Source organism: Oncorhynchus mykiss, chromosome 28, assembly GCF_013265735.2.
Source record: "Oncorhynchus mykiss isolate Arlee chromosome 28, USDA_OmykA_1.1, whole genome shotgun sequence".
NCBI classification, from domain to species: domain Eukaryota; kingdom Metazoa; phylum Chordata; class Actinopteri; order Salmoniformes; family Salmonidae; genus Oncorhynchus; species Oncorhynchus mykiss.
Window position 1 is genome coordinate 7,790,224 of NC_048592.1, and position 27,277 is coordinate 7,817,500.

The window sequence follows — 27,277 nt, forward strand, 5'->3', positions numbered from 1 at the left end:
ACGATGTATCAATGAAGAGATATGTGAAAAACACCTTGAGGATTGATTCTAAACAACGTTTGCCATGTTTTCAGTCGATATTATGGAGTTAATTTGGAAAAAAGTTTGCGTTTTGAGGACTGAATTTATGGATTTTTTTTGGTAGCCAAATGTGATGTATAAAACGGAGCTATTTCTAATACACAAGGAATCTTTTTGGAAAAACTGAGCATCTGCTATCTAACTGAGAGTATCCTCATTGAAAACATCAGAAGTTCTTCAAAGGTAAATTATTTTATTTGAAGGCTTTTATGTTTTTGTTAATGTTGCGTGCTGGATGCTAACGCTAATGCTAACGCTAAATGCTAACGCGAAATGCTAACTCTAGCTAGCTACTTTTACACAAATGATTGTTTTCCTATGGTTGAGAAGCATATTTTGAAAATCTGAGATGACAGTGTTGTTTACAAAAGGCTAAGCTTGAGAGATGGCATATTTATTTCATTTCATTTGCGATTTTCATAAATAGTTAACGTTGTGTTATGCTAATGAGCTTGCTGATAGATTTACACAATCCTGGATACAGGGGTTTTTTCATAGCTAAACGTGACGCAGAAAACGGAGCGATTTGTCCTAAACAAATAATCTTTCAGGAAAAACTGAACATTTGCTATCTGAGAGTCTCCTCATTGAAAACATCTGAAGTTCTTCAAAGGTAAATGATTTTTTTGAATGCTTTTCTGTTTTTTTGTGTAAATGTTGCCAGCTGAATGCTAATGCTAAATGCTACGTTAGCCATCAATACTGTTACACAAATGCTTGTTTTGCAATGGTTGAGAAGCATATTTTGAAAATCTGAGATGACAGTGTTGTTAACAAAAGGCTAAGCTTGAGAGCTAGCATATTTATTTCATTTCATTTGCGATTTTCATGAATAGTTAACGTTGCGTTATGGTAATGAGCTTGAGTCTGTATTCACGAACCCGGATCCGGGATGGGGAGATCAGAAAGGTTAAGTTAAGTTGCACAAGACATTACCTTAATGTTATAAGAATGAAATGTCAGTTTTTATGATGCTCATAGCATAGTTGTTTTAGATTTAACATCATATTCCATTGATGTTCACGCAAAATTTCAAGAACATTTGGAAAATGTTATATTTAAGTTTTATCTAATATTACCACAACATTCTCAGCATGACAATTAAAACAGATTGGAGTACAACCCCTTTATGTTTCTCTCCAGATTTAATGGCAATTCGCATTTGAGGACTGAATTTTCGGTACTGAAACAGAGACACATGTCAATTTCATTTCATTCATAGGACATTTGAACAGCATTTCATCATAAAAACAAAACCATATTCTTTAGACTTCATATGTTGACTGTAATAGATTGGTCTATTAACATGGTAATCTGCCTAGATAGAATGATAATTTACCTGATTGGTTAATCCTGTGACCTCTTAACTTTGATACGTTGATAGAACGTGCGGCCTCAAACATGCCCCTGTGTTGTACTACCATGTTTAGGACTAGTAAAGTTTCCCAACTGAGCTCCTCTCGCCTGTCTGGTTATTATTAGGTGATAAAAATGTAAAGTACCACAAAAATGGTGACAATGGATTCAAAATAACAAACATGTGGATTATAAATGGAGCAGGTGTGCACCTGGCAGGAAGAAAATATAGAAGAAACGGATATTTCACGGACACGAGGATATTCGCCAAGATAACAGTAGCAATGGAGAAATGGCTACTATGCAAGTCGGACGAGTGGACGAGTACAAAGAATCGCGGGAGGATTTCGAAAGTTATCTGGAGTGTTTGGAGCTATGGACATTTCCAAATGACATTAAAGACAACAAGAAGGTCCGTGTGTTTCTTTGTGTGATCAATGCGGAAATCTATGGACTATTAAAGAGTCTGATCACACCTGGTACACCAAATACGTTGCAGTATGACAAACTGAAACTTGTCTTGCTAGCTAACTACAAACCAAAACCTCTGGTGATTGCGGAGCAATTTTGTTTTAAAAATGTAACCAGAAGGAAGGAGAGTCCATCTGATTGTGCAGTGGCTTTGAGACAGTTGTCAGCTAATTGTGTTTTTGGACAAAATCTACGAGAGGCAGTAAAATATCTGTTTGTAAGTGGCCTGTGCTCTGAAGCTATGCAGCACAAGACGCTAGAAGAGAAGGATCTAACATGCAGAAAGGCAGGTGGGATGACATTGTCAATGGAGTTAGCTTCCAATAACACCAGGGAGTTTTCAGGGAAAGCAAAAGAGGCTCAATCGGTAAATGCGGTGAATAAAAATGCTAAAAAGTTTCCCAGCAGAGGAAAAGGACAGTTCAAGTGCAGCAATAACAATGGAGAGAAACGGTATTAAACAATGGCACAAGGCAAAAGAATGCTGGTCAACCACCATATTACAGGTATAGAGGAAAACATTCAGCTCATGATTGCAGATTCAAAAAGGAGTAATGCCATGTCTGTTCTAAAGTTGGACACATAACCTGTGCATGTAGGAACCGCAGGGCAGGACAGACACAGTATGTTGACACTGTTGAGTGCAATGACAATAGTTAGGAGGATTATTCAGAGCTGTTTGGGGCATATACTGTTTACACTACTTCCAATGGGGGAAAAAGGGGATTACAGTGAACGTCAGTTTGGATGGAAAGGATTTGGACATGCAGTCAGACACAGGGGCCGCTGTCTTTCTGATCTTGTAAGTGTGTTACCTTGATGCTCTGTCTCACCTGTCGTTAAAGAAAACGCAAATACAGCTGACTACCTACTCAGGTGAGAAAATTCCTTTGCTAGGGTATGTTAAAGTGCCAATTGTTAAAGGAGACAGACCTGCACTGATGGGCCATAACTGGCTAAAGAAAATACAGTTGAACTGTATTTTCAGTGGAAAAGGCTGCGACGGATACAGACCTGGCAGTCAAAGCTTTACTACAGTGCCACTAGGTGGTATTTTCAGAAGGGCCACATTTCATCAAAGATTTCATAACAAAGACCAGGGCACGCCCTGACGCTCAGCCCATTTTCCAGAAGGCAAGACCAGTGTCATATGCATTGAAGAAAGCGGTGGACAAAGAGTTGGATAGGATAGAGGAGACAAAGATCACCACCAACGTCGAAAGGAGTGACTAGGCCGCACCAATAGTCATCGTTCCAAAGAGATTATAAGGTCACCATCAACCATATCGTGGAAGAGGAGACTTGCCACTTACCAAACATGGAAGACTTATTCACAACACTAGCTGGAGGGTACATCATTCAGCAAATTATATCTCTTGCACACCTACCAGCAGCTCCAGTTGGTCACATCTGCTCCTGCAATGCCCTCTACTGCTCATCCTGTGTCTCCTTGACCTGCTGCCACTCCCCCAGTACTCTCCCGCTCTCCCTCTCTGTGTGTGTGTGTGTGATTGTGTGGACAGAGACCGGTGTGCTGCAGTCAGAGCAGATCCCCACCAGCTGCAACCTGTTCCATAATCAAGACATCTACAAATACTCAGTCCTGTCGTAATCCCGCTGCCAGATCGTAATCTCTGCTCAGTCAGTCTATGTTTCTAGCAGTTTGTTCCTGTTTAGATCTTGTTGTCTTGTTGTATTGTTGTCCCTGCTTTCCCTTGCCTGGCACTGTTTTCCTCTCCACTATAGTTCTGCCCGCTCTGACTCTGGTCCCTGTCTCCAGTCCCACGTCTCGTCATCCTGCTACTCTGTCCTGGATTCCTGTTAGAAAAATTATGATTAAATGACTGAACAAATATTCTAATTTTAAATGGAACTGTAACTAAGTAAACTTACACTCTGTTTTATTATATCTGATTAACAATATGAGTTCATAAGAAGGGATTGTGTGACACGGACAAGGAGTAATTAAAGTTAATGAACACCATTCCAACTAGGAAGAAAGGAATGGTTTGTGGATTAAGTAAACAGATAAGGTAGTTAACCTATGGTTGAACCGACAAAACTGAGCTCTGGGGTGTTTTAGATAAGGCTGTGAGTGCATTCCTAGGTTTTCTGTTAGTTAGAACTGTCAGCGAAGTGGTGATCGATAATGGTGAGGAGTCAAAAGTTAATTCAGTTTTGTTGTGTGTCCTGTGTATGTGCTAGGGGGTCAGAATGAACTTAGAATGAACTTTTAAAGTTCCCTTTGACCCGGTCGAGAGGAGGAGATTCATTTTAGGAGCAATGAAATGACGTCATGTTATTGTATATAAACTGTTGCTTGTGGTAACGTGGCAGCGCGCTCCGAGAATAAATTCTGTTACCTATTATTGAAAAGACTGGTCTCCGTCTATTTTATGCAAACAAGAATCTTACAAATTCTCATAAAATAGATTAAGGGAATTCAATTAATGAAAACATATTGGAATAACTAAATTACAGTAACAATTCCCTACTCTCCTACTCCCTTGGATTCCCCTCCGGACCTGCTTACCCTGTCCCCACACCTCTCGCTCCAGCCTTAGCCTCCGCACCTGGTTTCCTGCAACCTGCCCAAGCGTCCCCTGGCCTGAACTCCATCTTCCCCCTGTGTTTCAATAAATACCTTGGTTGCTTCATCCTAGTCTCTGAGTCTGAGTCTGCTCTTGGGTTCCCCTGTTCCACTCCGCGTAACAGACAATCAACACTCACCGTGGGCTGTACAGGTATCATCGCCTAAGCTACAGTGCCTCAAGTGCTCCTTTAATCTTTCAGTCAGTCATGGAACATATCCTATAGGGAATTGAACATGTCACCTGTTTCAATGATTACACCCTCATCACAGAGGAACATCGGAAAAAGCTGGATGAAGTGTTCAAACATCTGGAGAGGTACAGTGGGATCCAAGTGAAACTCTCACAGTGCATGTTTTTACAAATCAGTGTGGAATACTTGGGTCATCAGATTGACAAGGAAGGACTGTATCCCAAAGACGGAAAAGTTGCAGCCATCGTCAAACCACCCAAGCCAACCAACGTAACAGAATTGAAGTCATTCCTAGACCTGCTAAACTATAATGGAAGATTCCTATCAGACCTGTTGACCTTGCTCCAGCGGTTGCACAAGCTTCTGAGAATAGAAGAACCATGGAGTTGGACAGCCACATGCGATGCAGTGTTTGATTAAAGCTAACAGCTGCTTCTACAGAGTAATGTCCTGGTGCATTACAACACCCAATGACCCCTGAAGCTTGCCTGCAACACATTACCATATGGTGTGGACGTCGTGATCTCCCACTTCATGGACAATTGAGAAGAAAAACCCATTGTCTTTGCTTCATGGACGCTATCAGGCGCAGAAAAGAATTACGCCCAGATTGAAAAAGAGGCCATGTCAATCATCTTTGGAGTAAAGAAGTTCACGTTAATCACAGATCACAGGCCTTTGCTGGCTATCTTGCTGGCTATCTGCGGTTCCAACCCCAGCAGCATTGAGAATGCAAAGATGGGCACTCATTCTTGTGGGGTACAACTACGACATCAAATACCAAGAGTCAACTGATCACAGAAACGCAGACACGTTGTCAAGATCTCGTACATCACTGAAGATCTTGTACAACGCTGTGTACTACTCCCTTCACAGAGGCGACTCTGGGATGCTGGCCTTCTAGGCAGAGTTGCAAAGAAAAAGCCATATCTCAGATTGGCCAATAAAAATAAAAGATAGGCAGAAGAACACAGACAATGGACAGAGGAACTCTGCCTAGAAGGCCAGCATCCCGGAGTCACCTCTTCCCTGTTGACATTGAGACTGGTGTTTTGCGGGTACTATTTAATGAAGCTGCCATTTGAGGACTTGTGAGGCGTCTGTCTTTCAATCTAGACACTCTAGTGTACTTGTCCTCTTGCTCAGTTGTGCACCGGGGCCTCCCACTCCTCGTTCTATTCTGGTTAGAGACAGTTTGTGCTGTTCTGTGAAGGAAGTAGTACACAGCGTTGTACGAAATCTTCAATTTCTTGGCAATTTCTCGCATGGAATAGCCTTCATTTCTCAGAACAAGAATAGACTGACGAGTTTCAGAAGAAATCTATTTGTTTCTGGCCATTTTGAACCTGTTATCGAACCCACAAATGCTGATGCTCCAGATACTCAACTAGTCTAAAGAAGGCCAGTTTTATTGCTTCTTTAATCAGAACTATTTTTCAGCTCCGCTAACATAATTGCAAAAGGGTTTTCTAATGATCAATTAGCCTTTTAAAATGACAAACTTGGATTAGCTAACACAACGTGCCATTGGAACACAGGAGTGAAGGTTGCTGATAATGGGCCTCTGTACACCTATGTAGATATTCCATAAAAAAATCAGCCGTTTACAGCTACAATAGTCATTTACAACATTAATAATGTCTACACTGTATTTATGATAAATGTTATGTTATTTTAATGGATAAAAATGTTCTTTCAACAACAAGGACATTTCTAATTGACCCCAAACATTTGAACAGTAGTGTATTTATAAAGCCCTTTTTACATCAGCAGATGTCACAGAGTTCTTATATAGAAACCCAGCCTAAAAACCCAAACAGCAAGCAATGCAGATGTAGAAGAACGGAGGCTAGGAAAAACTCCCTAGAAAGACAGGAACCTAGGAAGAAACCTAGAGAGGAACCAGGCTCTGAGGGGTGGCCAGTCTTCTTATGGCTGTGCTGGGTGGAGATTATACTGTAAGAGTACATGGCCATTAAGGCCAGATTGTTCTTCAAGATGTTCATATATGACCCGCAGGGTCAAAGAGTAATTATAGTGGTTGTAGAGAGTGCAACGGGTCAGCACCTCAGGAGTAAATGTCAGTTGGCTTTTCATAGCTGAGCATTCAGAGTTCGAGACAGCAGGCGCGATAGAGGGAGGGAGGGAGGGAGGGAGGGAGGGAGGGAGGGAGAGGGTTGAAAACAGCAGGGTAGCACATCCGGTGAACAGGTCAGGGTTCCATTGCTGCAGACAGAACAGTTGAAAATGGAGCAGCAGCACGACAAGGTGGACTGGCGACAGCCAGGAGTCATCAGTCCGACGGTACCCCCGGACAGGGCTAACCAGGCAGGATAAAATCCCACTTTGCCAGAGCACAGCCCCCACAGCACTAGAGGGATATAAACAGAACACCAACTTACTACCCTGAGACAAGGCTGATTATAGCCCACGAAGATCTCCTCCACTGCATGAGCCCGAGGGGGCGCAAAAGTACGATCACGTCAGTGACTCAACCTACTCAAGTCGAGCCTGGCACGACATGAGGCACCCCTCCTAGGGACAGCAAGGAAGAGCACTAGTAAGCCAGTGACTCAGCCTCTGTAATATGGTGAGAGGCATAGAATCCCAGTGGAGAGATGGGAGCCGGCCAGGCAGAGACAGCAAAGGCGGTTCGTCACTCCAGTGCCTTGCTGTTTACCTTCGCACCCCTGGGCCAGACTGCACTCAATCACTGGACCTACTGAAGAGATGAGTCTTTAGTAAAGACAAACATGAATGTCATCGCAACTGAGCATATTTTGTGTTTTGGGAACGTATCTCTTGTAACGTACCCACACTGTTCCCACGACCTAATTACATGTTCTGGGAACCTTTAAGAAACAGACTAAATGTGTTCTGGGAATGTTGTTGTAACATCAGTTGCACATTTTTGCACTCTAAAATAAACAGTGTAGAATCATCCACACAATTGGAAATCTTTTGTGTTTTGGGAACATATCGTTTCTGATGTCCCAACAATGTTCCCACCAGACTGTTCCCACAACCTAATGAAACATTTTGGGAACCTTAAAAAACTGATTAAATGTGTTCTATGAACGTTCTTGCAACATCAGGCAAATGTTTTATACAATCATTCTATAATCATCACCATGACTGGACAGTTTTTGTGTTATGAAATATTTGTTGTGACCTAATGAATGTTCTGGGAACTTTCACAGAACCAATTTTGGTTTGCTATGAATATGGATATTGTGAACCTTTTTCCAGAAAGAGAGGCAAAAAAAGTGAGCTGGTTGAGCATAACCAGGCAGCAGTGAATGAGATGGAGAGGGCAGAACAACCAGAAAGTCAAAGTGCAGCAGCAGCAGAGTTAGCCACAGGTTTGGTATTAGCTAACTAGCTAGTCTTTCTCAGCATAAGGGTTGGCTGATGCTAAATAAGATAGCTTTAGTACTCAGCATCCTTAAGCTATTGGATGTCAGTCAATCAAAAATTCTAATCACAATCCCTCAACAGAAATGTCGGTGTGGCAATATGGTGATAGAGCTTCAGTGTTTTACTTTTTAGAAACACTTAGCTATATGTTTTATATTTCTAAGATACATATACATTTTATACCTTTAAAAACGTTGTTTTAAATGTTTATTTTGGGACCACGGTATTGGTGATGTTCTTAATACACGGTGGATTTGACCTTCTCCTGGAGTTGACAGCAGCAGGCTAGACCCCTTCCCTTTTTCCACATTTTATGTTACAGCCTTCTTCTAAAATTGATTAAATAAAATAAAAATCATCAATCTACACACAGTACCCCATAATTACAAAGCGAAAACAGGTTTTTATACATTTTTGCAAATTCTAAAAATACAAAACAGAAATAAATATTCGGGCCCTTTGCTATGAGATTTGAAATTGAGCTCAGGTGCATCCTGTTTCCCATTGATCATCCTTGAGATGTTTCTATAACTTGATTGGAGTCCATCTGTGGTCAATTAACTTGATTGGACATTATTTGGAAAGGCAAACACCGGTCCCACATTTGACAGTGCATGTCAGAGAAAAAAACCAAGCCATGAGGTCGAAGGAATTGTCCGTGGAGCTCCGAGACAGGATTGTGTCGAGGCACAGATCTGGGGAAGGGTACCAAAATATTTCTGCAGCATTGAAAGTCCCCGAGAACAAGACTCTTCCTAGAGCTGGCTGCCCGGCCAAACTGAGCAATCGGGGGAGAAAGGCCTTGGTCAGGGAGGTGACCAAGAACCCAATGGTCACTCTGACAGAGCTCCAGAGATGACATCTCTGTGGAGATGGGAGAACCTTCCAGAAGGACAACCATCTCTGCAGCACTCCACTAATCAGGCCTTTATGGTAGAGTGATCAGACTGAAGCCACCCCTCAGTAAAAGGCCACGACAGCCCGCTTGGAGTTTGCCGAAAGGCACCTAAAGGACACTCAGACCATGAGTAGCAAGATTCTCCGGTCTTGGTTAGGGAGGTGACCAAGAACCCAATGGTCACTCTGACAGAGCTCTAGAGTTCCTCTGTGGAGATGGGAGAACCATCTCTGCAGCACTCCACCAATCGGGCCTTTATGGTAGAGTGACCAGACGGAAACCACCTCTCAGTAAAAGGCACAACAGTCCGCTTGGAGTTTGCCAAAAGGCACCTAAAGTCTCTCAGACCATGAGAAACAAGATTCTCTGGTCTGATGAAACCAAGATTGAACTCTTTGGCCTGAATGCCAAGCGTCACGTCTGGAGGAAACCTGGCACCATCCCTATGGTGAAGCATGGTGGTGGCAGCATCATGCTGTGGGGACATCTTTCAGTGGCAGGGACTGGGAGACTAGTTAGGATCGACTGAAAAATGAACGGAGCAAAGTACAGAGAGATCCTTGACGAACCTGCTCCAGAGCGCTCAGGACCTCAGACTGGGGCAAAGGTTCACCTTCCAATGACTGTAAGCACACAGCCAAGACAACACAGGAGTGTGGTTTTGTGTGTAGATTGATTAGAGAAAAATAACAATTTAATCAATTTTGGAATAAGCCTGTAACGTAACAAATTGTGGAAAAAGGGGTCTGAATACTTCCCGAATGCACTGTATATACTTTTGATAAATGCAAACAGCCATGTGCCTCAAAAGAGAGGATCATTGAGCTACTAGAGGGGAATAAGGTCATAAGAGAACGTCTCGCTCTGGCTAAAGAGACTTCACGACTGCATGCTGTTTTTAAAGCGACAATTCTGAATGACCGATGGGAAAATCCAGGGTGCTCTACGACAGGTATTCCCAAACTGGGGTGCGCCAAATAAAATGTGCTTCACATTTTTTTTTTAACGAAACAAATTTCAAACAGTCCATTTATATTTTCCAACAGGGTTATACATTTGGGTGAAGTTTTTTTCTCGCCTAAGTAGCCTTGTTTCACTGCCAAAAATCAAATTAAACCATCTAGTGTTCAGCCAAATAACAACATAATGTCAAATTGTTAGGAATTTTATGAATAATGACTAAACAATATCTACATTTTAAATAGAACTATAACTTATTAAAACTCTACTCTGTTTTATTATATCTGATTAACAAATACCATTCCAGCTAGGTTGGGGAGGAAATGGATTGTGAGTTTTAAGTAAGCAGAAAGGATCGTTAACCTATGGTTGAACCGACTCAACTTAGCTCTGGGATGTTTAGATAAGGCCGTGAGTGTTTTCCTAGGTTTTCCATTATCTGGAGCTGTCTGCTGAATAGTGATAGATGAAGACTGCAGAAGTTTAATCTTTATTTAACTGTGTGTCTGGAGTGAGCGAGCGAGGGGGTGGGAATACACTTTTGAACCTGTTGGGTCCTGGTCGATAGGAGGAAGGATATTTTATAACCTATGACATCATATTTTGTATATAAACAGTTGTTCGTGGTTTCATGGCAGCGCACTCCGAGAATAAATACTGTTATCTAATTTTGATAAGACTGGTCTCTGTCTATTTTATGCGAATAAGAATCTTACAAATTCTCATAAAATAGACTAAGTGAATTGAATTAATGAACACATATTGGAATTATGAAATTACATTAACACAAATACAGGTAGCCAAGTCAAATAATTAACATCCAATCACATTAATGAATTCCATTAACGATTTGTATGTAGCCAAACGTAGCTGCTGCTCATTCCGTTTGCTCTAAAATTCATAAATCCATAGAGACACATACCAGCTCTACTGGTAGTACTGCTACTACCAGCAGTACTACACCTGCACCTGTCGACGACACAAGTTGTTCTGCTTCCACGAGCACATCCAATGCTAGCATCAGTAATTCTACATTTGTTGTTAGCCCAGCTAGCATGGACACTGACAGTTGGGAATCTGATGTAGCGAAGTGCTACTGCCCCCTTACTTGGGAAAGCACCGAACAACAGACAGGAACGTTGGACCATCGAAGAGGCGCAAATATGAAGAGAAGTACATTGATTTGGGGTTCACTTATATTGGGAGTAGCGCCTTTCATCAGCCACAGTGTGTTATATGTACAAAAGTACTATCTCACAACTCAATGAAACCTCCACTCTTGAGCAGACATTTAGATAACAAAACATGGCAATTTGAAAAATAAGCCACAGGAGTTTTTGGAGCAGGAACTAAGACGACTTTCGAGTAGTAAGACATGTATAAAAGCAACAGATACCATTAATAAGAAGGGGCTAGAAGCGTCTTATATGGTGGCAAGGACAGGCAAGCCCCATACTATTGTGGAGGACTTCAATTCTTCGCGTATATGGCTGGGACAATGCTGGGGGAAAAGGCCCAAAAAACTATACAGACAATGACTTCATCAAACAACACTGTTTCACGATGCATCAGTGACATGGCAGGAGATGTTTTGAAACAATTACTGCTTCGCGTATAAGCCAGTGAATTTTATGCGTTACAGCTGGATGAGTCAACAGATGTGGCGGGCCTGGCACAGCTCCTGGTATATGTCCTTTACATTTATGGGGGGTCAATTAAGGAAGATATCCTCTTCTGCAAACCACTGAAAACCAGGACAACAGGAGAGGATATTTTAAAAGTACTGGACAGCTTTGTGACATCAAATGGACTTTGGTGATCAAGATGTTGGTACCTGTACTGATGGTGCAAAAGCCATGACAGGGAGACATAGTAGAGTGGTAACGCGCGTGGAAGCAGTTGCTCCCAACGTCACTTGGGTGCACAGTAGCATCCACCGAGAGGCTGTTGCTGCCAAAGGAATTCCTGAAAGCTCGAAAGATGTTTTGGACACTACAGTGAAAATGGTTAACTTTGTTAAAGCAAGGCCCCTGAACTCTCGTGTATTTTCTGCACTATGCAACGATATGGGCAGCGACCATGTAACGCTTTTACAACATACTGTGCTGGTTATCAAGGGGCAAAGTATTGACATGTTTTTTTTTTTTAATTGAGAGACGAGCTTAAAGTTTTCTTTACTGAACCTAATTTTCACTTGTCTGACCACTTGCATGATGACAAGTTTCTCACACGACTGGCCTATCTGGGTGATGTTTTTTCTCGCCTGAATGATCTGATTCTAGGATTACAGGGACTCTCCGCAACTATATTCAATGTGCGGGACAAAATTGAGGCTATGATTAAGAAGTTGGAGCTCTTCTCTATCTGCATTAACAAGGACAACACACAGGTCTTTAGATCATTGTATGACTTTTTGTGTGCAAATTAACTCAAGCTTACGGACAATGTCAAATGTGATGTAGCGAAGCAGCTGAGTGAGATGGATGCGCAATTACGCAGGTTCTTTCCCGAAATGGATGACACAAACAACTGGATTCGTTATCCCTTTCATGCCCTGCCTCCAGTCCAGTTACCGATATCTGAACAAGAGAGCCTCATCGAAATTGCAACAAGCAGTTCTATGAAAATGTAATTTAATCAGAAGCCACTGCCAGATTTCTGGATTGGGCTGCACTTTGAGTATCCTGCCTTGGCAAATTTCGCTGTTAAGACACTGATGTCCTTTGCAACCACGTACCTATGTCAGAGTGGATTCTCGGCCTTCACTAGCATGAAAACTAAATACAAGCACAGACTGTGTGCGGGAAATTATTTAAGACTGAGACTCTCTCCAATACAACCCAACATTGCAGAGTTATGTGCATCCTTTCAAGCATACCCTTCTCATTAACCTGTGGTGAGTTATTCACAATTTACGATGAACAAATAAGGTTTTATATGTAAGATGGTTAAATAAAGAGCACAATTATTTATTATTATTATTTTATTATTTGTGCCCTGGTCCTATAAGAGCTCTTTGTCACTTCCCACGAGCCGGGTTGTGACAAAAACTCACACTCATTCTCATGTTAAATAAATGTATGGTATAGTGTGTGTGTGTGGCAGGCTTACAATGATGGCAAAAAACAACATTTGAGAGTGTGCTGACCCTGGTGCTAGAGGGGGTATGTAGCTGGAGGTTTGAAGGGGTATGAGACTATAAAAAGTTTGGGAATCACTGCTCTACGAGATTGGGCTCTTCTGCAGTAGCTACTGAAGATACTACCTTGAACCACTTTCCAGTATTAACACATTCTACTGAGGAGAACCAGAGATCTACTGCATTTTGTCTCAACGCATTGTCCCTCTCCCATCTAGTCTCTGAGCCCCCTGACTTCTCCGGGGGCCTCCGACGAGGACCCACTGCGCCCCCCACGTCCATTCCACTCAGCCTTTGGTCCTGGGATACTGAGCCGGCTATCCCCTGGAGCAACCCACAGACCAAGTCCCACAGGACCCCCGCCTCTGTCGTACATCAGCCATACAGGGTCCCTGGCTCCATGAGACCTGGGAATCCATGACCCCCTCTCCTCAAGGTAGCTACAGTCGGGAGATCCATTGTCCAGGATGTAGTGGTTGCCGAGGCATTATTGGAGTCACGGTGCGTGACATTACTTGGACCGGGGGGGGGGGGGGTTGACAGGATTTAGAATACCTGAAGAACAAGTTATTGGCTACCGGCAAGCAGATGATCCTTTCTGGCTCTATTCCTACACACGAGTTGATCATTCTCCCGCCAATTTTCAGTGGAATCTTGGATGAAGTCAAAACTGCCCTGAAAGAGAGTCGGATGTTATTATTATTATTTTGGGAACAACCTGAGCTCTTAAAAGGGACGGCTCGCACCCGAACAGGAAGGAGATAGAATGCTGAGTGTTAATATTGAAGAGGTGCTCCAAAAATGATGGGATGTCAGTCCTTACCCACAACAGGTTGAGTCTTGTTTTAATCCATTTCCTTGTTCAACGCATAGGCGTAATGGTTCAGTTCTAGGCAATCTTGTACCCGTTCCAATTCTAGCCTCCATGCTATTTTCTAATAAGGGGTTACCTACTTAACATGGCATGTTCGTATTAGAAACTCCATCTAATGTGAAAGTTTGATTTAGAAGAAGTTTGATTTATAAAAATGTATCTTATTGTAACTCTGGCTTCTCAAACAAATGCAGACATTCTGGTTATAACTGAATCTTGGCTGATGTGTCTCTGACTGGTTATAACTGGATATTGGCTGATGTGTCTCTGACTGGTTATAACTGAATCTTGGCTGATGTGTCTCTGACTGGTTATAATGTTTTTACATCTGACAGAGTTGACAGAGGAGGGGGTGTTGCCATACAAATAAAGAGCAACTTAAATGTTTATGTATCCATTACTGCCTCTCTACCTAAGCAATGTGAATGTCTAGTCTTAAATGTGGGCCTTGGTAATAATGCCCATCTGACGCTAGTGGGAATCTATCACCCTCCTTCGGCCACCTTATGTGCTCTTAGCAAATTGTCTGACCTGCTGTCTAATAGTGGGTGATATAGTGGGTGACCTTAATCAGGATTGGTTGATGCCAGTATCTGATAGGATGAAATATATTTGTACCGCCTGCATAAAAGACACTAAGCTACCTAAATCTCGCTCACACACTATTGCAAAGATAAATTATAGGAATTTTAATGAGCAAAATGGGTTTAAGTGACTGGTGGATAAGGCCCTTCATTATTTTATTTCCTTGTTTAACTCTGTTGCAGATAAACATGTGCCATACAAAAGACTAAGGTTCACACATGAACTGTCTGAGAAATTACAGGAAAGACATTTAGCTTGGGCTAAGGCTAGACTGACTGATTCTATGTCTGATTGGCAGCATTTCAGACATTTGAGAAATAAATGTCTATCTCCGGTTAGAAAAGCAAAATCAACATATTTCTTGAATTGTGTATCGGGGAGTGTTGGTAAGCCAGCCAAGTTCTGGAAACTGGTCAAATCTTTGAAACAACACTTCACCGCCTCGTTGCCCCAGCAGGTTTCGACAGCCTCTGGTCCCATACTAGACAAAAACATATTTTACATTTTTTTGCATTTATTTGAAAGGATAGTCTATGAAAATGTGTCTCATTCCAATAGAGGGAGTCCTTTAGTCATTTCAGAAAAAAATCTAGAGAATGATGCAGACTCACATACTTGCCTTGCTAAAGATCGATGTAAAGAAATCCACAGGGGCTGATTCACTTGACTCCTTTTTACTACAGCGCTCTGCCCCACTCATTGTTGAACCTTTAACCTGTATTTTTAATTTCTACTAGTGTTATCCCTAAGATTTGGAAAATGGCATGTCCTCCCCCTATATAAATGTGGAGATCCTTCTAACTTAGATTATTACTGCCCAAATTTCCAAGTTATCTTGCCTAGCCAAGGTATTATAATTCCTGAACAACTCCCAGCTAAGAAATGTTTTAACTAAATATGCACCAAACTGGATTTAGATCTGGACAGCTGGATAACTATGCTTGTTTTAGATGATGTTTTAAATAGGCTAGATTATAAAAAAAAATTGTGCTGCCTTATTTAAAGACTTTGGGTAGGCATTCGACACGGTTGACGATTCACTACTCATTCAAAAACTGTCTGAAATGGGCCTGGATAAGTAGTCTTGCAAATGGTTTAAGAACTATTTAACAGTCAGGACACAATGTGTGCTTTCTGTCTGTCACATCCACTCCTGATCCCCTGCTCCGGCGCTCAACATCACCGGTCTACAAACCACCGATCCTGGCAACCCATCTTTACGCACAACTGGAAATCATCATTACACACACCTGCATTACACACACCTGCGCCTGTTAGTCACACCTGGACTTCATTACTTACTCTTTCCTCCATGAATGGAAGCAGCAGTTAACCAAGGCATCTTCCAGATGGTCGGCGAACAGGGATACCTACTTCATCAACACCATGACCAGCTGGCTCATTTGGGGACGGCTATTGATAAGGTCCTCTGCATTCTTCAACGAGTCAACATTACTCAAGGGGTGTCATCTCCAAACAAAGGAGGGTTCTCTTCTACAAGTCGAGCCAGTACCCCGGCCCATACAGCAGTCCGTCCTGGTCAGCGATACCTGATTGTCCCTCCCAGACAAATATGACGGGACTCCATTGAGATGCCATGGCTTCCTACTCCAGTGCTCCCTCTATTTCACTCATCAGATGGGAGCCCCCACCACCGATTAGCCAATACTCCGTCAGTGTTCCAGGCATTCAAAGAGGTGTTCTGGGACATGATTGGACGCCAGGTGGACGTGTATATTGATGACATCCTGGTTTACTCAGAATCCTTGGAAGAGCACATCGCTCATGTCCGAGTATTCCTGGAACGCCTCCTGGCCAACTACCTGTACGTTAAAGCGGAGAAGTGCCAATTCCATCAGGAGGAGTTCTCCTTTTTGGGTTACCAGATTGGCCCGACGGGTGTCATGATGGATGAGAGGAAGGTGGATGCTGTCAGGTCATGGCCAGTCCCAACCACCATAAAGGGGTTCCAACAGTTTTTGGGATTTGCCAACTTCTACCGTCAATTCATTAAGAACTGTAGCTTGATCGCCTCTCCTCTAAGTTCTCTTCTCAAGGGTGGTCCCTGGAAGTTGGGATGGAATTCTGCATCTGACATGCCTTCTGCCTACTGAATTGTCGTTTCACCTCCGCTCCGTTTCTTAAACATCCAGATCCTGCGGTGCCCTTTGTGGTGGAGGTTATCATGACTGTCCTGTGAGGATCAGAATTGGTCAGATCAGTTTGGCGGTGGATGACAGTAACCAGGCCCTCACTCACCCATGGGGGGGGGGGGGGGGGGGGGGGGGGGGGCTGCTGGGGGGTTGACAGTTCACACCCTGTTGTAAATTACAGGAAGAGATGACTCTCACTCTTCCCCTCCAGTATGCACCAAAGGCATGTCTTCGTTAACAGGCTTTTCCCGCCGAAACTTTAACACGTTCAAAAAGTAAACATGGGAACAATATTTCTAACATAAGAATATGGGGAATGGTCATTAAAAAGGTTAAAAAGGAAATACTGTAACTTGGAAAGTATATCCCCTTTACCTGTCAAGTTTCCATCCTTAACATTGTATATGAGATATGAAAAATTATGAAAGTATTTTTGTTAAGATAGTGAATGTGATTTTAGGAGACTCCTATAAATTGTGCATAGTAAGTAAAGACACGACAAGGTGGACGCTTCAGATGTAGGTGTGGGGGCTGTTCTGTCCCAACATCAAGGTAATCCTCAGAAATTGTATCCATGTGCATATTACTCAAAAAAACTCTCCTGCAGAGAGGAACTATGATGTTCGCGATCAGGAGCTCCAGATCAAGAGCTCCTGGCGCTGAAGTTGGCATTAGAGGCACTGGCTGGAGTGCACCCAGGACCTATTTCTCATCCTCACCAACCATCGGAACCTGGAATACATATGGATAGTTAGGCGACTGAACCTGCAACATGCCAGGTGGGCCCTTTTCTTCACCAGGTTTGATTTCACGCTAACATATCGCCCAGGTTCAAAATACATCATAGCCGATGCCCTGTCCCGTCTCGACGATTCCATAATCCGCCCTCTCGAGTCATAGCCCCCGTGCTCTGGAGCATAGATGTGGACAGCTCTGGAGCATAGATGTGGACATTCGCCAGGCCCTGGAGAGGGAACCCGCACCTGCCACCTGTCCTCCTGAGCACACCTACGTTCCCACAGAGATAAGGGATCAGCTATTGACCTGGGCGCACACAGTTGTCGTTGCTGGACATCCAGGTATCACCCTTCCATTCAGTGCATCACTGGTGGCCCACCTTGGCTTAAGATGTCACTTGTTATGTCAACTCCTGTTCAGTATGTGCCTAATCCAAATCCCCCCAGAACACTCCAGCAGGGAAAATCCTTCCCCTTCCCATACCTCAGCACCCCTGGTCTCATCTGTCCACTGACTTTGTCACTGATCTCACCTCTTCTGATGGTTTTGCCACCATTTTGTTGATAGTGGACAGAGGACAGAGCTGGGGATGTTCCTGAGGAGCCACTGCCAGGACTGGCAGGGGGAGTGGGCCCGATTACTTCCTTGGGCTGAATACGTCCAGAATTCATTGCAACATTCCTCCACCGGGCTGACGCCCTTCCAGTGTGTTTTGGGTTATCAGCCAGCCCGAGCCAGACCGAAGCTTCCGCGGACGTGGTTCAAGTGTGCAGAGGAGGTATGGAAAATGCCCACATGAAAATCCAGTGCGTCGTCCACCATCAGAAAGAGCAGGGGTATCCCGTGTTCCATCCTGGTGATCACGTCTGGCTCTCCACCAGGAACCTTTAAGAAGCCCTTTAAGAAGCCGAGTCCCCGGTTTGTGGGGCCATTCAAGGTCCTCCGGAGGGTCAACGAGGTCATTTGCAGATTACAACTCCCCACTAACTACCGGATCTCATCGCCTATGCCGTCAGATCACTCCTGGATTCCCAACGTCATGGGGGTCGGCTCCAGTACCTGGTGGACTGGAAGGGGTACGGTCCAGAGGAACGGTGTTAGGTTCCTGTGGACGACATTCTAGATTCCAACATCATTTGAGATTTCCAACTTCGTCGTCCGGACCGGCCCGCTCCTCGCTCTCTGGGCCGTCCTCCTGGTCGGTGTAATCCTGCGGCTGGAGCCATGCATCTGGGTGGGTTACAGTGTCAAGTCCACTTCCCTCGATATTACAAAAGGTGTACCACAGGGGTTGATTTTGTGACCTATTCTCATTACTATTTATATAAATAATATTGGTTTATGTATTCAATCATGTAATATTCATACGTTTGCAGACGATAAGGTTATGTATGCCATTGCACAACTATTGACCAAGCTACGTTAGAGCTGCAATCTGATTTTGTTACTGTAACGTAGACACAGGGAGTCAGGAAGCATGTACAGTGTACAAGACAAGACAAGCATCTTACATAGAAACATAAACAATACTACAGTGGGGAGAACAAGTATTTGATACACTGCCGATTTTGCAGGTTTTCCTACTTACAAAGCATGTAGAGGTCTGTAATTGTTATGATAGGTACACTTCAACTGTGAGAGACGGAATCTAAAACAAAAATCCAGAAAATCATATTGTATGATTTTTAAGTAATTCATTTGCATTTTATTGCATGACATAAGTATCTGATACATCAGAAAAGTAGAACTTAATATTTGGTACAGAAACCTTTGTTTGCAATTACAGAGATCATACATTTCCTGTAGTTCTTGACCAGGTTTGCACACACTGCAGCAGGGATTTTGGCACACTCCTCCATACAGACCTTCTCCAGATCCTTCAGGTTTCGGGGCTGTCGCTGGGCAATACAGACTTTCAGCTCCCTCCAAAGATTTTCTATTGGGTTCAGGTCTGGAGACTGGCTAGGCCACTCCGGGACCTTGAGATGCTTCTTACGGAACCACTCCTTTGTTGCCCTGGCTGTGTGTTTCGGGTCGTTGTCATGCTGGAAGACCAAGCCACGACCCATCTTCAATGCTCTTATTGAGGGAAGGAGGTTGTTGGCCAAGATCTCGCAATACATGGCCCCATCCATCCTCCCCTCAATACGGTGCAGTCGTCCTGTCCCCTTTGCAGAAAAGCATCCCCAAAGAATGATGTTTCCACCTCCATGCTTCACGGTTGGGATGGTGTTCTTGGGGTTGTATTCATCCTTCTTCTTCCTCCAAAAATGGCGAGTGGAGTTTAGACCAAAAAGCTCTATTTTTGTCTCATCAGACCACATGACCTTCTCCCATTCCTCCTCTGAATCATCCAGATGGTCATTGGCAAACTTCAGACGGGCCTGGACATGCGCTGGCTTGAGCAGGGGGACCTTAATCCATGGATTTTAAGGATTTTAATCCATGACGACGTAGTGTGTTACGAATGGTTTTCTTTGAGACTGTGGTCCCAGCTCTCTTCAGGTCATTGTCCAGGTCCTGCCGTGTAGTTCTGGGCTGATCCCTCACCTTCCTCATGATCATTGATGCTCTCACGAGGTGAGATCTTGCATGGAGCCCCAGACCGAGGGTGATTGACCGTCATCTTGAACTTCTTCCATTTTCTAATAATTGCGCCAACAGTTGTTGCCTTCTCACCAAGCTGCTTGCCTATTGTCCTGTAGCCCATCCCAGCCTTGTGCAGGTCTACAATTTAACCCTGATGTCCTTACACAGCTCTCTGGTCCATTGTGGAGAGGTTGGAGTCTGTTTGATTGAGTGTGTGGACAGGTATATTTTATACAGGTAACGAGTTCAAACAGGTGCAGTTAATACAGGTAATGAGTGGAGAACAGGAGGGCCTCTGAAATAAAAACTAACAGGTCTGTGAGAGCCGGAATTGTTACTGGTTGGTAGGTGATCAAATACTTATGTCATGCAATAAAATGCTAATTAATTACTTAAAAATCATACAATGTGATTTTCTGGATTTTTGTTTTAGATTCCGTCTCTCACAGTTGAAGTGTACCTATGATACAAATTACAGACCTCTACATGTTTTGTACGTAGGAAAACCTGCAAAATCGGCAGTGTATCAAATACTTGTTCTCCCCACTGTACCTGATTACTGATTAAAAAAAGAGTGCAATAAAAAGGGTAAAGTAATCAAGGCGGTAATGCAGTCCAGGTGTGACTGATGATGAGACGCAAGTGTGTGTAAGGATGGTACTTAATGCAGACAAAACTGAATATACACTGCTCAAAAAAATAAAGGGAACACTTAAACAACACAATGTAACTCCAAGTCAATCACACTTCTGTGAAATCAAACTGTCCACGTAGGAAGCAACACTGATTGACAATACATTTCACATGCTGTTGTGCAAATGGAATAGACAACAGGTGGAAATTACAGGCAATTAGCAAGATACCCCCAATAAAGGAGTGGTTCTGCAGGTGATAACCACAGACCACTTCTCAGTTCCTATGCTTCCTGGCTGATGTTTTGGTCACTTTTGAATGCTGACAGTGCTTTCACTCTAGTGGTAGCATGAGACGGAGTCTACAACCCACACAAGTGGCTCAGGTAGTGCAGCTCATCCAGGATGACACATCAATGCGAGCTGTGGCAAGAAGGTTTGCTGTGTCTGTCAGCGTAGTGTCCAGAGCATGGAAGCGCTACCAGGAGACAGGCCAGTACCTCAGGAGACGTGGAGGAGGCCGTAGGAGGGCAACAACCCAGCAGCAGGACCACTACCTCCGCCTTTGTGCAAGGAGGAGCACTGCCAGAGCCCTGCAAAATGACCTCCAGCAGGCCACAAATGTGCATGTGTCTGCTTAAATGGTCAGAAACAGACTCCATGAGGATGGTATGAGGGCCCGGCGTCCACAGGTGGGGGTTGTGCTTACAGCCCATCACCGTCCAGGACGTTTGGCATTTGCCAGAGAACACCAAGATTGGCAAATTCGCCACTGGCGCCCTGTGCTCTTCACAGATGAAAGTAGGTTCACACTGAGCACATGTGACAGACGTGACAGAGTCTGGAGACGCCGTGGAGAACGTTCTGCTGGCTGCAACATCCTCCAGCATGACCGGTTTGGCGGTGGGTCAGTCATGGTGTGGGGTGGCATTTCTTTGGGGGGCCGCACAGCCCTCCATGTGCTCGCCAGAGGTAGCCTGACTGCCATTAGGTACCGAGATGAGATCCTCAGACCCCTTGTGAGACCATATGCTGGTGCAGTTGGCCCTGGGTTCCTCCTAATGCAAGACAATGCTAGACCTCATGTGGCTGGAGTGTGTCAGCAGTTCCTGCAAGAGGAAGGCATTGATGCTATGGACTGGCCATAGCCATGGGCTCCATATTTAGTCATTGGATGGTTAACCCATCGAGCGGGTTCCTGCAAAAAAATATCTGGGCATTAAGGCAAATAAAAAGCTAAGATGTATTAAAGTGGACTTCTTACCTCTCCATTAACAGCAGGAAGCAGATTGTACTTTCAACTTTCCCTACAGTTCTTGACTAAGGTGACATCATTTACCAGAATGAAGCAGCCACTACTTTTAAAACTTTGGATTCCATCTACCATATCACCCTCTGCTTTATTACAGGTGACAGTTTTAATACTCATCACTGCATCCTGTATCAGAAGGTCGGTTGGACCTCACTAAAGTCCAGTAGCTCACTTCATTACTCCCTTCTTGTTTACAAAGCTCTGCTCCACAAACTTCCAACATACATCATCACTTCCCTGTTGAAATGTAAAAATATGAAATACCAAACCCGTTCGCAGGGTTGGTTAACTATTGAGGTCCCCAATCACAAAGTTTGGTAAACCTGCCTTTAGTTTTAATGCACCACAGTCAAGGAATTCCTTACAAAACAAATTGCACCTGGATTCCCTGGTGCCGATAGGGCAATTTAAAACTATTTGTTAAATGAGTTCACTGTAATGTGCAATTATTTCAAATTATTTTTGTAACTTGTAATAATGTAATGGACAGTGCATTCGGGAAGTATTCAGACCCCTTGACTTTTTCCACATTTTGTCACCTTACAGCCTTTATTCTAAAATGTATTAAACATAGTTTTTTCCTCATCAATCTACACGCAACACCCCATAATGACAAAGGGAAAACTGTTTGCTTTGTTTGTTTGTTTTTTACTCATTAAAAATAAAAAACAGAAATACCTTATTTACATAAGTATTCAGACCCTTTGCTCTGAGACTCAAAATTGAGCTCAGGTGCATCCTTGAGATGTTTCTACTGTAACATCTGCTTCCAACTCACACTCTCAAAACATGTAGATCCCCTGAACACAGTTCACTTTCCAGCCCACTTTCCAGCTCACACTCTCAAACACATAGATCCCCTGAATGCAGCTCACTCTCCAGATCTCAATCACCTGAATTCTGATCACCTGTTCACACACCTGTATGTCATTTAAACACACGATTTAGTTCAGTTTGAACCCCATCATTATGAGGTATTGTTTGTTTTGATGCACATTCTATTCGGAGCTCTGTTTATTTCCATATTAGGCCATCCTTACTAATGAGGCCTTTTTGCCTGTTCCCTGCCTGTACTTTGCCGGATTTCGGATTTCTTGTCATCAACCTCTTCCCTGATCTCCCAGACTACGTTATTAGCCTTTTCCCTGCCTGTACTGTTGCCTTTTTGTAACCACTGTGTATGACCTTCTGCCTGTCCCTGTCTCTGGACCCAGCTACCTGCCTCCTCCTATGGTCCTTTACAAATAAACACCTGCGCTTGAAACCAGCTCTCTGTTTCCCATCGTATTCATTACATCTACAACTTGACTGGAGTCCATCTGTGGTAAATTTAATTGATTGGACATGATTTGGAAAGGCACACACCTGTCTGTATAAAGTCCCACAGTTTACAGTGCATATCAGAGCAAAAACCAAGCCATGAGGTCGAAGGAATTGTCAGTAGATATGTATAAACACCCAAAGGACTCTCAGACCATGAGAAACAGTATCCTCTGGTCTGATGAAACCAAGATTGAACTCAGGATTGTGTCCCCAGAACACAGTGGCCTCCATCATTCTTAAATTGAAGATATTTGGAACCACCAAGACTCTTCCTAGAGCTGGCCGCCCGGCCAAACTGAGCCTTCGGGGGAGAATGGCCTTGGTCAGGGAGGTGACCAAGAACCCGATGGTCACTCTGTCTAGAGTTCCTCTGTGGAGATGGGAGAACCTTCCAGAAGGACAACCATCTCTGAAGCACTCCACCAATCAGGCCTTTATGGTAGAGTGGCCAGACGGAAGCCACTCCTCAGTAAAAGGCACATAACAACCTGATTGGAGTTTGCCGAAAGGCACCTGTAACCTAACAAAATGTGGAAAAAGTCAAGGGGTCAGAATAATTTGCGAAAGCACTGTAAGTGATGTCTGAGTCTAAGTGTTGAAGTGTGCCCCTGTATGACAATTGGAGGCGTGGACTCCAATCAAGTTGTAGAAACATCTCAAGGATGATCAATGGAAACAGGATGCACCTGAGCTCAATTTAGAGTCTCATAGCAAAGGGTCTGAATACATGTAAATATACTTATGCTGTTTTTTATTGTGAATACAATTGCAAAAATGTCTAAAAACCTGTTTTCGATTTGTCATTATGGGGTATCTGGTGTAGATTGATGAAGATTTTTTTTTTTTAAATCAATTTTAGTATAAGGCTGTAGCGTAACAAAATGTGGGAAAAGTCCAGGGGTCTGAATACTTTCCGAAGGCACTGTGAAAACAAAGCATTTTTGTTTGGTGAGTAAACCAGATCAGATTCAGTAGGGATGACCAGGAATTTTCCTGTTCTGCTAAGCAATCAAAATGTAATGAGTACTTTTGGGTGTCCGGAAGATGTATGGAGTAAAAAGTACATTATTTGTTTTAGGAATGTAGTGACATAAAAGTAAACGTCTAAAATATAAATACTAAAGTAGTACTTTAAAGTATTTTTACTTAAGTACTTAACAGCACTGGTCATGTCAGTACACAGTTACTTTAAAATGAACTGCTTCTACTTCGCTACCTTGGAGATGAGCCAAGGAGGATGACAGATGAGGACAGCATGCCAGTGGAGCCCTTAGAACAGCAGCAGCCAGGGGCAACAGGAAGGGAAGAGGATGACACAGGCCCAAAACAAGTTAAGGTCACCCAGTACCCCCTTGACCGTTTTGGATTGCAAAACTAAAGAGACACACCAGACAAGACACAGAGACAGCAACAGAAGAGTAGATGATGGATAGAGACAACAGACAAGACACAGAGACAGCAAGAGAAGAGTAGATGATGGCGAGACACACCAGACAAGACACAGAGACAGCAACAGAAGAGTAGATGATGGATAGAGACAACAGACAAGACACAGAGACAGCAAGAGAAGAGTAGATGATGGCGAGAGAAACCAGACAAGACACAGAGACAGCAAGAGAAGAGTAGATGATGGATAGAGACACCAGACAAGACACAGAGACAGCAAGAGAAGAGTAGATGATGGCGAGAGACACCAGACAAGACACAGAGACAGCAACAGTGGAGTAGATGATGGAGTGAGACACCAGAAGAACAGAACAGGCCATAACAAAAGAGGTTAGACAAAGGAGACAGTAAACAAACAATCACCTGAGACAAGACACAGACAGCAACTAACAAGACACAGAGAAAGTGACAGATGAAAGTGACAGAGGGCAGAAGGAGAGAGAACAGAGGTGGGTTGAGCACAAGGTAGACTGTATGACTTCAAGTTGTTCTATAGATTCTAATTCATTTGATTTATTTGCACAAATTACAACAGGTGAAATACAGACAGTGAAAAGGTAAAACCTGGTTTACAAAGAATTTGCAGGGGAGGTGAAAAGTCCTGTGAAATGACTATTAAAACAATAGCTTCCTTTTACACTTTTTACAACCAGGACAGGACAAGAAAGGAGGGTAGACAAAAGAGACCGCAACATAGAAGACAAGAGAAGAGGGAAGACAAGAGCGACAGCAGCAGACAACACAGAGAAAGCGATGGAGAGAGGCAGAGGAGGGGTGAACACACCGACTGTAATTAAAGCTGCTCTATGGATTCTAATTACTGCACTGTGTGTGTGTGTGTGTGTGTGTGTGTGTGTGTGTGTGTGTGTGTGTGTGTGTGTGTTTTGGTACTGTGGGAATTCTTAATCAGTTTGGCTCATTGGACAGGTCAGAGTCCATGTTTGAAGTTGTTGATCCTGTGTGGAGGTTTTTGGCAATACACTGTAGTTGTATGTGTTCCAGAGTAGAGAGACCCACAGTAGCTACTGTAATTGAGTACTGGCAGTGTCTGCTGTGCCAGGTGGAAGGAGCAAGTTACCTGAAAAAGATCTCATCTTTCAATGTTCCAATCTCTCAAAGTTCAACTCAAAGTGCATCAAATTCATGTATTTAGCGGTTGAAATTCCTTCTTTTTTTGCCGGAGGAGTATGCCCCTGGACCCCCTTACTGGCTTTGGGCTAAGCCCCAAATGCCTTTAAATCCTAGGAACGCCACAGTGTGCATACAAGTGTGTGTGTGTATTTCAAACCCATCCCTCAACTGGTTAGGCAGATACATTAGTTTAATGTCATATGCACATGACAAAAGTAGTGCATAAATCACTTCTTAGTGTACAGAACAGGTCTGGATTACTTTACACACTACATGTGTCATGGCTGGAATATGATGAGCTCGGCTGAACTATGGGATGGCTTGGGTGAAAACAACCACTAATATCAGTAAGCCTTAGGGAAATTACACCGAACCGCCGTCTCTTTTACACCCTTAACATACATCACACCTTTCAGATGTATCCCTGCGCTTTAGCCTGAGCTCATCACACCATTCAGATGTATCCCTGCACTTTAGCCCGAGCTCATCACACCATTCAGATGCAACACTGCGCTTTAGCCCGAGCTCACCACACCGTTCAGATGTATCCCTGCTCACCACACCGTTCACTCTTTATGAGCTCCCCTTGGGTTCATGTGAGCTAGAAGTACCTCTACACCTTCTAGTTTTTCTTCTCTCCCTTCCTCATTCCTTCTCCCTTACACTTTTGCTCTCTCTCACTTTCAGCTCCCCCTCACTCTCCTTCCTCCCACCCTCTCTCGGCCTGACGGCCTCTCACACCTTTGATGTATTTGCTGTCTCCGTTTCTTTCTCTCCCTTTCATCTGTCTACCTTAATGTCATACACCGCTTTCTATCTCCCACACTCTCTTTACCTCCACGGTCTCTCTCCATCTCTCTCATTTGATCTGTGACTGTGTGGTCTTCTACCCCCTCTATTTATTTATCTCCAGTGGTTACTCCCGCCCTCTTCCTGTCCTGATTTTCTCCTTCTCCCACTCTCTCTTTCTCGCTCCCCTTCTCTGCTAAAAAGACTGAGTCAAGTCTCTCTCTCTCTCTCTCTCTCTACCCTCTTTCCTTTATCTCTTAGGTCTCTTTTTGCCTTCATTATCCCCTTTGATCATGTCATGCCATAGTACTCATATTAGAGTGCCCAATCAAAAACGCATATTTTGACCAATGGGTAAAGAAATATGTTAATTGTGTAGACACTCCTCTAGGAAAACCAATGTCTCAAGCATCATGGTTCTTAGAGTTTTTACCTTTGTAGGATGGCCGGAATTAGGATGACTAATTCAATGGAAAGCATAGACAAAAAAGTGGTAGAAAATCTGGAAATCTGGATTCTGTGCAAGAATTTACAGGCTCACTTTCCCATTGAACTAATCTTTCTTTCTTTTCGATTCCGCGGGACATAAAACAATATAG

General features: G+C 43.4%; 1 protein-coding gene across 3 annotated transcripts in view; it reads right to left on the reverse strand.

Annotated features, from left to right (window-relative positions):
• LOC110508434 (semaphorin-6B) overlaps positions 1-27,277 on the reverse strand; it is a 69,724-nt gene that overhangs the window by 22,680 nt on the left and 19,767 nt on the right. The window lies entirely within an intron of this gene.